The sequence below is a fragment of the Macrosteles quadrilineatus genome, unplaced genomic scaffold, assembly GCF_028750875.1.
Source record: "Macrosteles quadrilineatus isolate MER2022 unplaced genomic scaffold, UCM_ALF_1.0 Scaffold_2__2_contigs__length_208266976, whole genome shotgun sequence".
Classification (NCBI taxonomy): domain Eukaryota; kingdom Metazoa; phylum Arthropoda; class Insecta; order Hemiptera; family Cicadellidae; genus Macrosteles; species Macrosteles quadrilineatus.
Genome location: NW_026542595.1, coordinates 26,358,129 through 26,371,111, shown reverse-complemented (window position 1 = coordinate 26,371,111; position 12,983 = coordinate 26,358,129). Strand labels below are relative to the sequence as shown.

The 12,983-nt window shown below is 33.4% G+C and overlaps 1 protein-coding gene across 1 annotated transcript in view; it reads left to right on the top strand.

Annotated features, from left to right (window-relative positions):
- The first annotated feature begins 2,300 nt into the window (after positions 1 to 2,300).
- LOC128984747 (cGMP-specific 3',5'-cyclic phosphodiesterase) overlaps positions 2,301 to 12,983 on the top strand; it is a 266,127-nt gene continuing 255,444 nt past the window's right edge. Inside the window, exon 1 of the mRNA XM_054404093.1 lies at positions 2,301 to 2,387. The gene's annotated coding sequence lies outside the window, so the exon portion shown is untranslated. The remainder of the gene's footprint in view (positions 2,388 to 12,983) is intronic.

The window sequence follows — 12,983 nt, the reverse complement described above, 5'->3', positions numbered from 1 at the left end:
CTCCATATACTATGGTATAGGGGGAGAAAGTAAAAATACTTTCATAATTATTTGCAAATCTACACAGATGACGCTTTCCATTGACCTTTTTTATTAATTAATACAATTGGCCCTCTAGAACTGTAGATTTAGTTGTAAAGATTTTAACAAAAATATCTCTTACTCAGATTTTTCTCATCACTATAAATTTGGAGCTTGCTTAGCTTTTTTGCGAATCCTTATATATAATACGTGAAGGCGATTTCTATGAAACACTACTCCTCCGTTAATAATAGACGGATTTTTACAAACGATGTGTCAAAATTAATTATTTGTGTGTATACGGCTCCTTTTCACTTGTAATTAAAGTCCTCAGGCTTTGCTCCACAGGCCATCAATCCCCTATGTATTTCTTATGAAGAAAAGATATTTTTAATTAAACAGACGAATAATTTGTTTTTATTCCATACTAAAACAGCTGTTCATAGTAAACACATGATACACACATGAGCGTTCGTTTTCAGAGTGAATTCGTTCCCAGTTTCGATAACTGGAGTGGAGTGATTGATTACATCTTTGATTTGACTCTTTTAAGTCATCAGAAATCATGACTGTTATTCGTTTTCAAATAACGCCTGTAATACTGTTCAATTCCTCGAATTCGAGCAACAGGTACACTAGTAACTTTTAAATGGTATGGAAATTGACCAAAGGTTATAATATTCTGGAAGGGAATAACATTTACCTACAAATTACTTTTTTTACATTTCTTGAAAGTAAGATATAATGTACAGAAATTATATATTAACAGAGGATATAATTTACCGCTAATTAATAAGCTTACAACAAGATGTCTTTTACGTCTCCTAGTGCAAGAAGCTAAATGAAACAATTTCACGTTATCAACCCAATACTTGGCATTATTCTGTAGTTATCGAGTTTTCTGGTAATGCGAAATGAAAGTGAGATGGAGTTTCTTGAGGAATAGGCCTATTATTAATTTAAATAACTTCTGCTTTAGTTATTACAAGTTAGTTGCTTCTACGTTTATCTCGAGTCTTAAAAGTATAATAGTGTTATCATATAAGGAGACAAACAAGAATCACAAGAGATTTCTAATGGAAGAATCAAAGTGAATGTTGAGTTTTCTGGTTAGGTTTTGTACAAAAAGCTTGTGTCCAAACTTTAGAGACCGTACTGTAGTTTAAACGCTCTACGAGTCACCACTAAAGGACTCGTCCTATTCACTATAAAAAATTAATAACATTTATTTATTTACTTATTTTACCTTCCAACGGTCAAGAACCAATTTACAATATGTTGTATAGATGACTTAATCTAACTTAGGCCTAAACATATACATACAAAAGTAATTTTTGACAATGACATGCAGTAAGTAAATACAATTTGAGCAGTATCAAAATAGACGTACACAAAGCAGAACTTTAAATAACAACCAATGAACAAGAACAACAAACAAGAATAGTAAGTGAAAATATAAATGAACGACAAACAATAAATATACGAGTTTCAACAATAACAATAAATATATGAGTTTTAACAATAACAATAATATATGAATTTCAACAATAACAGTAAATATAATTTCAACAATAACAAGAAAACAAGATTCGTAAAAAGAGAGAAACATTCATTGGTTTGAAACAGAAATATAATAACAGTAATTTTGGGTGGTAACTATGATGAGCGGTGGAAGACAGCCAGTACCCTTTTCCGGATTGTTATTTGGCTGTCTGTGAAGATGTCGAAAGTGGCACAGAAGACATTCCCATTTCGAAGCATCCTTGCAAAGGGTCCATGGTACATGTATCCACGTAAATAGTGCTTCCTTCCGAATAGGTCCTGGGATCTTGTACCAGATGGAACACGAATGTCTACTTCAGACAGCAAGGCAGGACAATCAATCGACCCGGTTACGAACCCGGTTACATTGACGAATACCGACTATGAGAACGGAAAGAACAGCGACTTTAATTTTTGTACAACTATTAAAATATTATTCTGAATCTGAAGTAACATTTGTTTTCTGCAAGAAAGCCTAAATGAGTTCCTCAATTGAAAATACTCATGATACAACTGAGATTCAGATGAACCGGTTGAGACAAAAGGACGAAGGGGATTAGTGCGTCTCGTCGGGCCAATTGCAAACTGAACTAATTTACCAATGATGAAATCAATTATAGAATGGAACGTTGTAGAGTACGGAGGATGCTATGGGATGGCAAGGGGGAGGTAGGGGGGAGGGCGCATGCTCTGTCGCTTAGCAACGGCCCCCGAGCCCGAAGGTGGCTCAGTGTACTGGAGTGCGGGGTGCTCGGTCCTCCACTGATAACAGACATCAGCATAGTAGCTCACTCACACACACATTCACCTTTCACTGATAACAGGTAAGCTGCAACAGACAGTCTGGCATGTAGATGTAACCCTGTGTACCACGTCGTCATCTGGTAAATTGGGACCTGCGTCAATCTAGTTTATGTATTGTACTTTTATTGGCTGGATTTAGATGTTTTAGAATGTGAAGTGTATGTCAACTACCGTTATTTGAAATTTAGATATGTAGTGATGTAGTGAACCAAACATTATTTACTATTCATCAGCTGACAGTTGCTAGAGAAAGGATGTTTTATGCAAACGAGTTACTGGGTTTTATCTACTCTGCAATCCTGAAGTAATTTTTCATTCGGTTCCCATGTCAAAAATTCACATAAATATTTAAATCACAAGAATGTTCAAAGAAATGATTTCATTAACAGTTTTTTTAATAATTTTAATAAGGTTTTTAATAAATTAACAGTCAAATTTTATCTATTTATTTTGATGTAAAATAGGTTGTATTTTGTTGATGTCAAGTTGTCAATCTTAGTAATTGAGATTTTGATGGATTGCACCTTTGATTCTAGCTGAATAGTACGTATCTCTTGTAGTTGATTGCAGGATGTAATATACTGTTGATCCAATCAGCTTGCTTATATGCAGTACATGTCGCCTTTATGAATATCAACGTTTCTTTTTGTGTTAGGCTTGTAAGTTAACAAAAAATGCATACTCTGAAGTAAATAGGATTGCCTGAATGTGCTATATTACTATATTGACAATCGCTCATGGCAACAATAGAAAATTGAACATCTTTCAACGTTGTAACCTATTTTTTATCATTTCACAGGTGATTATCATACTATTATTTTAAATGTAAAAGTTGGTTTGTTTGTTTAAAGTTCAATCACCCATTAACTACGGGTCGGATTTGATTAAATTTGGTATGATGATAGCTCACAATCCCGATTAACATATAGACATATTCTTATCTCAAAAATCCCTTCGGGCTCCGCTCCAGTGGCTCTAGAGTTTCCCATGTTTACCTTATGAGTATTCATATTTAAAAGAAATAATTTTGTCAGCTGTTTCAACCACACAAGTTGGTTCTATGATATTCAATAGAATTAAAAGGTTATAAGGTTTACCAACAGGGTACAGCACTATTAATTCCTTTTTGCATTTATGACAACAACTAATTCGAGCCAAGTAGTAACAAAAAGCTGTGAGAACTTTATTTTTTTAATTGTTTGGGTACAGTGGTAGAACATTATGGCTATGGTAGATGTGATATACCTAAATTATAGGAAACGTGTCCTCTCCCATTGCAAAGGCAAAGCACGGGTATAACTGCAATAAGCATTTTATACTTGTACGACAAACCCGTACGAGAGACGGGTACTCTGCTCTTAGGTTAATATAAGTACATCTAACAATGTAAAAACGTAGTGTAGCATGTGAATAAATTAAAATGATATTTGACACTATTAGTGATGTAAAATACCTGGGTATTTAAAACTCGGGGTAAATACCCTGGGTATTTACCCAGGTAAATACCCAAAATCCATAAATACCCGGGTATTTTGGGTATTTATGAAATCAATTGAAATTCATTTTTATCTACCCCTAAATATGTTATTGTTATCATTACCTGATAAATTAGGATAGTCTATTTAACCTTTTACAGTAACTTGAAGCTTTGCAGAATTGCTAGTACCTTTTATTTAATGATTTAGCACTTTTTTTATGAAATCAAGACAACACCTCATCAAAGAAATAGTGAACCTAAATCTACTTCTACTGTTATTAAATTATGATAGTTAAAATTTGTATTGTATTGTGTGCTTGGAAGGCTAGACAGACCCAAGGCTTGATTGATATAGGCAAAATGGCAGAATACTGAATGTACAGTAGACTCCCTCTTATTCGGGTTCCTCGGGACCGAGGCTAGTCCAGATAACGGGTTTTCTGGTTAAACCGACGTCCCCAAAAACTTGTTAAAACAGAAATCGTGTACTGGTACTGTCATATTCGACTTTAATTTAGGAGAGCATTGTATTTATATACGTGATCACTGGTCTCAAATCTTTCCCACGAGAACAGTCGTTTCAGTACCGCTCACTTCTTGCCAATCTAGTCAGGTTAAACCAATGGGCTGATAAAAATTGTCCGGTTAAAAGGTGTCCGGATAAGAGGGAGTCTACATTAAACTTTTCTGTGTTACCGCTTGGATGGGAACAAATGTATCTCCAGTTTTTTGGTCTAACTTAGGGCCTATAATATAATTTTGAAAGATTTATTGTGCTATAGATTCAAATTTTTTGTATCACAAGTTTATGAAATTAGTTTTTTTTTTTAAGTTTACCAACAAAAGATCTAGAACAAAAATATTATTAAATCCTGCCATCCTACAGATTGAATTTTAATTATTTTCTTAAGTTGTTTACACATAGGCCACTACTAGGTTAAATTTTCCTGTCTTTCTAAATAATAATTATTACTTTACAAATTATTTTTCTTCACTTTTAATAAAATAAATTCATCTATCTAATCTATCATAGAAATTAAAAAATCATAAGTAGTCAGGACCAGTGCAACCATGCGACCAGGGTATTTATGCCGATTATGCTTTATGCTCAGACCTGGGTATTTATGGCGATCATACGGAGAAGTAAAATGCTAGTAGTGACCATAAGAAATTTTGTTTTACACATTTTATTATCATTTTGCTATCCTTACAAGGTAATAATTGCAAAAAAACATCTCAATCTTCTCTAACTTTAATACAAATTATAAATACCCAGTTTTTGGGTATTTACCCGGGCCTGGGGTAAATACCCAGGTAAATACCCAATTTATATTTACCTACCCACTGGGTATTTACCCGGCCCACATCACTAGACACTATGCTTTATGTAACGCGTAGTAACATCTGAGAACGTGAGAACTCTACAATATATCTTCCCTACTTTACATAATCCCATTATGCCCACAGACATTATAAAAGTTAACATGGTGTTGTGTGCCACTCATCTCCGTTCATACTTGGCTTAAAATATCTACATTTGTATGGTTGCCATTTCAAAATAAGGTCTTAAAGTGTAGTAAATTAACCATCGTACTTTAATTTCAGGTAATACACACAATAGGTAAAGGCTTACCATAATTTAACTGCTTTAATGAATCTAAAAACTATATTTTCTATGTTTGGTTGAAATATATTGAAATTAAGATGGCTGACTTAAATCACAGAAAAACATTTGAACTAACCTTAATTTTCATATACGCAGTGTGCGTCATCATGCACCGGTGCTAAGTTGGCGCACCTATGATATCCTTTCCTGATGAAGCCTAATATTAAAAAAATAACATTCCACAACTAAGCGTTCCAAGGACTGATAATGTAGTAATAAATAAATATACGTACTATTGAGCATATAAAAATACATAAGAACACCCCCGAGTTTGGTTATTTACTTACGGGACACTCTGTATATCGTCATATAAATAAACAGGGTGATCCGTGAATAAACAGCAAAACTCCGGGAAATGGTTTTATGGGTCAAAATAAGGAGAAAATCGTGCATATTTTCAAAAAAAGCTTTGAAAACCATTTAGGCCATTTTTTATATATAAACATTTTTATCCTCGGATCTTTCCAAACGATCTTTATTCAACTCGGTATGTATAGGTAGATTAGACCTATGTTAGATAAAAAAGTTTACTTGGTTCAATTCAACATTTAACCATGACACCACAGTATTTAAATTACCAACTAAAAAGTAGCCAGCTTGATGACAACATTTTAAGAGCCCTTTTATTCAGCATTTAAAATTCCTACGGACAAAACAGTTAAAAAAAGACTCATTTAACAAGAAAACAGATATTTTCAGCCATTTCTTATTAGATATTTTGAACTTGGTGTATACAACAACTTGGTACAGCATTAAATATGGTAAATAAAAGTGTTTTTTTTTAAATTTTTCATATAATCAGCGATTTTTAGTGATTTTAAAATCGACAAAATTCAAATAGCCACCATTAAAAATTTTGTTTCATTGGACAAAGTAGATTTTTTCTTTTCTACCATACGTATTTTCTTCTACATACATACCATGTTTCATAAGATTGGCTGAAACAATTTAAAAATACAATAATGTATATGTCAACAACACAAAATGGTGGATACCTGGTTAACCATGTGATTTTGGAAATATAATTATTTTTCAATTTAATTTTAATTTTGATCCATAAAACAATTTTTACGGACGTTAGCTCAGTTAGCTGTTTACTTATGAGACAGCCTGTATACAACACAAAATGACATACATTGTAACGGACGGTGTTTTTTGTCTCTGGGAACAAAAAAAAAATAAAGAAGTAAATCTATCCTGGATCTAGGTCTTTCTATGAAATCTACGGCAATAGCTCATGCCCTACATGGAAAATTTGCTAAAATCAGTAATTATGCTAACTAAATATGATTTTATGATAGAGACCTTGACGATTAGACCCTACTTATGTCATATGTTATATTACTTGTGTAGGATATTCAGCGATGCATTCAAGATTTATATACACGTTCTGATGTAAAACCCACTCATGGAAAGACGCCAACAAAATAGATCGATCTCCACACGGCGAGCCGCGTACGTGACGTACTATGGGAAATAATCAACATACAAAATACCATAGTCAATCCATGTTGAGATTAAATACAAAAGGTGAAGAAAACACCTACGCACGATGTAGCATTAACTATATTATAGTCAATGGCTGTAGCTACCTGTAGTGGTTGTAGCTACCTATAGTCTATGGTTATAGCTACCTATAGTCAATGGCTGTAGCTACCTATAGTCATTGGTTGTAGCTACAAGAATTTTGACATCTCAAATATATTTTGGACTAAAAAACTTTTAATTATTAATTATGCATTTATACCTTGTCTTATAACCGCAATTTTTTACACATGTAACAAAGTGTATATCAAGAATATGTGACTATTTCACCAAGTTAAACATCAACCCGATTGTTACCATCTCGCCGTTGATCTTAAGAGAACGAAAACTAATTTTTGGGAATAAATTATCAATGTGGCCATTACATAGAAATGCGGAAGGTGTTGACGATTGGAGATAAATAAGGCTTAATCTTATTTGTGCGGAACTAATGTAGACTCTCTGTTTACGATGTTGTCCTGCAAAGTTGTGAAAGGAACCTCCCTCCCTTCCACACCTCGTCCAGATCACTGTAAATATCACATCAACAAACACACACCTAAAGACAGCTGCTTTTGGTACAAACACGTCGGACACACTATGGTTCGTTAATTGAGTTGTACAATCACATTCTGTTCTTGTTCCTACTGTTACATAATTTTAAAATTATTATAATTAAATAAAATACCCCCACCGTAGCAAACCTACAGACTAAGAGCATTTCGTTTTGCCTGACGGTTTTCATAATTTTCATAGGTAAAAAAAAAAATTCAAATTATAAAAAAAACATTAAGTTTTAATAAGTATTTAGGTTTCCTGCTACAGGGAACCTATATAGATTATTTTTAGTAAAGCTTATAGCTAGATATAAAATTAATACATTTGCACGAATGAATACATTTCGGTGTTGTATTAATTCAAATAAACAAACTAAAAAAATTGCCTTAATTCCCTTTAAAAATACAGTTTGAAGAATACAAATTTTCAATTTACGGTTATTTTGTAATTTTCTCCATAACCATTAAATGTACAAAAACGCTTCCATGTACTAAATTATTTGTGTTTTTTTTCAAGCTCTACAAAACAGGGTTGAAAGAAATTTAAATGTGTATGTTTTTATGGGCAAAATTGGGGAAAAAACAATTTTTATTCTATAAAACCCAGTTCCTACGACCTTGGAAATTTAAGCCGACCAAGCTGGTTCGCGAACTAATTTAAATAAATATCGGTTTTATTCACATGTTTACCAACTGCATCTAAATAGGATGATTTTTTTACTCTTTGAACGGATTGTGTTTTTTGCCTCTGGGGACATAAATATGAAAAAGCAATTGATCCCGGGTCTAGGTCTTAACGAATCACTACCTAATAATAAGATATTTTTGCACTATTTCATCTCGAAATTGATTTTACTATGCCGCAATCCAGGATTTGTTCCATCTACACAAAATATTTAGCTCGTAAGGCAAAGAGGTTGTGTACACGTCATAACAACACAGGTCGTAGATACCATTACTGTACAACTGTCTCTGCTGAACGCACAGTACTTTAACCCATCGATGTATAATACTCCCCTATACATCGATGATTTTACCAACACCAAAGTACAGCGTAGGGTTTATTAGTCGTTTGTTTCTATATATTCATGGTCCAATCCCTGCGAGAGAGTCAATAAACTGTGTATTTACAGAAGAGATAAGGTGTCATAAACTAGGTGATTGCTCGACCTCAATAAGTAGCATTTTTCTAACAAATAGATTGTTTGCTACTCACATTTTTGTCATAGAGATTTTTAGCAATTTTATCCATAGGTTTGTTTGTTTTAGCATGGTCATTAGCGTCTGGAATTTCGATGTCTTCCTAATAACCACAAATCTTCAGGGGCCTCTTCAAAATTTATTTTATTTTCTAACAACATTTTACTGTAGTTAACACTTACGAGGAAACTTAACCAACCCCAATTTGTGCAAATAACATGTTAAGCCATTAAATAGATAAGCTGCCTGTAAGCTTTACATCAACAACAACGGTAGGATCTGTGTTGCAAGAAACGAATGGAAGTAAGTGAAGAAGGTGTGATGAACGTCAGTTTAACCAACGGGAATCTGTCTCTGCCATTCATGTATCACCGGGCTAATCTTTTATCTGGTTACTCGCGATCCGGCGCTTTAACTTAATTACAGTCTAAGAAGAAAGGATCCAGCAAAATGGCGCGATGATACTCCTTCTTATGGGCTTAGACCTACTGATCGCCGGCTTAAACGGATTATACCTTAATTGATTTGAAAGTTTTATCTGTCACTTACTTTCATAGAAATTTTACAGTAATCCAAAACACAGGTAAATACTATTATAATTAAAATCCCATATATAGTTTTATTGAGATCATTATGTGATACAACAGTATTTAATATAGTGCCACAGTAATATAAAAGCATATCTTATAATATGCGCCGATATTTAAATGTTGCACTAATTATTGGTGTGGATAATATTGTTAGCTTAAATACAATTTTCAATATTCATGAACACATCATTACATAGACGAACTGTATCTATCATCGTTTTAACGAATGCTCAGGACTTGGGACCGATGTACTTTTCATTTTGATGTCCACAGAGGCTAAAAACACCATCCGATCAAACTCATATTATATATATAATATTTCCTTTTATATAAGGTAAACGCACCAGTAGCTGACAGTATAAGAAACTATACGCACTTAATAATCCGTGGTTTTGAATAAATAGGAACTAAAGAGATATTACGGATTTTATGTGATTCTAAATTTAGTGTAGTTTTCAAATTTGTCATACAAAAAGGGTTTTTTAAATATATTTTATAACATTTTTAAACTTAATTCAACCTTTGTACGTGTTCCAGTGGCTGACAGTGAAAAAAGTGCTTGTACCAGTAGCTGACTGTCAGTTGTCCCAGTAGCTGACACTGGAACTTAAATGTACTAGCTGCTAAACCTAAAGGTTTTATAATTTATAAGACGAATAAAATCTAACTTAATAATTAAATTATAAAATCACATAAAACGTTATTAAGAAAATTTATTTTACATATTTTAAAATAAATGATATTTACATTAAAATATATTAATATACAGGGTGACAAAAAAGTCTGGAAACGGCTTGATATCTTTTTAACTAAATTCGTTTGAAAATTCAAACTTTTCACATCAACTTATATGTATGATAACTACTTTTTCCAAGCATTACCATTTTTTGACCTCTACCAGGGGACGGCCCATGAGGAGTAGGTACATAATCTTTAATTTAAGCATAGGTTGATATGCACATAATTTTAAAGGTCTGGTCCAGTGGAGTTCATTGCCGGAAACCGCGTCAAAAAAGGTTCATCCGTTACAAAATGGCGGCTGTCCAAAGTTCTTGCGGAATATACCTGCAGAGGCCTTAGTATTGGTAAATACTCATATTCAACATTAGCCGGGAAATCTGAAACTCGGTTAAATTTGTTTTGAAGATTTTATAATATTAATCTATGAGCTAGTTGACTTTAAAATACAGTTTCAGCTCTCAAGCTAATGTTTAATACGAGTATTTACCAATACTAAGGCCTGTGCGGGTATATTCCACAAGAACTTTGGACAGCCGCCATTTTGTAACGGATGAACCTTTTTTGACGCAGTTTCCGGCAATGAACTCCACTTGACCAGACCTTTAAAATGATGTGCATATCAACATATGCTTACATTAAAGATTATGTACCTACTCCTCGTGGGCCGTCCCCTGGTAGAGGTAAAAAAATGATAATGCTTGGAAAAAGTAGTTTTCATACATGTAAGTTGATGTGAAAGGTTTGAATTTTCTAACGGATTTATTTAAAAAGATATTAAACCGTTTCCAGACTTGTTTGTCACCCTGTATATATTTTATATATATTTAAAAAAAATATACATTTGTTAAGATAATTTGGCTTATAAATTGAAAAATTAAAATCATTTTATAAAAATGTGAGATCACATAAATTATAAATAGCATGCAAATTTCGATGGGTGAAACCAATTTAATATTGTGCAAGTAGCAAATATCCCCTGTCAGCTAGTGGAACTTGTATGGCTTTTGTGTACCAAAGCCTGACATTGATATAATTTTAAATCCAAAACCCCTAACGCCCCAATTTTTTCATGAAATTGTCAACAAAGGTATAATTGATAAAAATAATGAGCCTAATCATTAATACTATTTAAAAAATTTAGCAAAATGACAAAAAACCAAACTAACTTTCTTAACAATTTCATTAAGGGAATCGACTAAATGTGATGTGTACGGACAGGGTCGCTTTCAAACCACCACCATTCCGCAAGTATGGGCTAAATTTAAATGATTTTTTTGTAAACAAATCAAGAATAAACATATGTTCTTCTAACAATGCAATCATGTGTAAATATTTTTAAGAGGCCACATTATAATGTTAAGAAACTCAAACTGTCAGCTTCTGGAGCACTGTCAGCTACTGGTGCATTTACCTTAATGTTTTATGGTGGTATTGGCTTTTCTCATTATCACCCTAAAAACATACAATTCCCCATTTTCTGTATGAATCATTTCGTTGAGCTAAAAAAAAAAACTAATAATTTAATCTTTTGAGGTGTTTTGCTTAGTTATGGTTACGGAGGAAATTAAAAATTTCGAAGTTATTTTTATGGAGAATAATTATAGTGTTGTAGTCTGCTTGTTTTAGGATATATAAGCTACTTATAAAATTTGTCAAATTATTTATTTTATAGAAAGCTAATAACATTTTACTAAAATAAATACTAAATTACCCTCCCTGTAGTAGCAAACACAGGTACTTGTTGCACCTAATGTTATGGAATAAATCTGACATGTTTAAGGACAAATCTTTGCGAAAATCCAATTAGGCAAATGGAAATTTGCTTGGTCTGCAGGTTTACTGTGGTGGGTGTATGTAGTATGTAATGGGGAGGCTGGGGTACCACCAACAGCTGCACTCTTAGACCATCCATTGACTCACCAGGACCATTTGATTACTCAGTATAACCCTAAAGTAGCACAATGAGGGACATTCCAAAATACAACGCTGAATGTTGAGCCAGCCGATCGCTAACTGTTACGATATTTTGAGCAATAAAATACTATCTAAAAGGTAAAGTATTATGAGCTACTAGAAGTTAAAACGGGTTTAATGATACAAAGAATTCAGTAAATGTGCAAACACTTGAAATGACAATGAAAACGGAATAAATCATCTAAACAATAACTTTTAATATTTAGTAACATGTTAAATGTCATTTACCCAAACAATATTGGTTTATTTTATGTTCACCGGGTTCACAACAATGTAAGTCCTATAGCACCGTAGTAATAATTGTTATAGTAATGAAAAGCAAAATGTATACACGTTTTAAGGGCATTGAAGTCAATCAGTTACTCTCGAATATTTCCCGGAGGAAATCTGTTGCCAAATCTCACATTTCCCAGTGGCCATTGCGTCCTCTCTATACCTGTCATTGGAGTGGTGGTCGAACTGTGCCAGCGGGCCTGCCTCATTTGGTGACGTGTAGCAATCGTATTGCTCTACCTTATATTGTGTTCCAAGCCATATTAAAATGTTGGAACGCTCACAATTTAAAATGCGCTTACCTTAAATATTCTCGGTAAAGTCCTAAGTCCAAGAAGACCACTTGATAATACAGAGAGTTAAAACCACTTACAGAACCATGCGCGAAGTAATTTGAAAACCAATAACAACACCCACATCACATTGCATGCGCGAGTTTAGTTTATACCCAGCAGGCTATTATCATTATCATTACTATATGGGGACGCTGAATAGGGAGCTTTTAAATAGCCACATCACAGTGTATTCTTCTTCTACTGACACTTCACGATGACGCCACGTACACCCACTTGAACTATTCATTGAAGAAAGGTTAGTAAAACTAGTTGCTATGT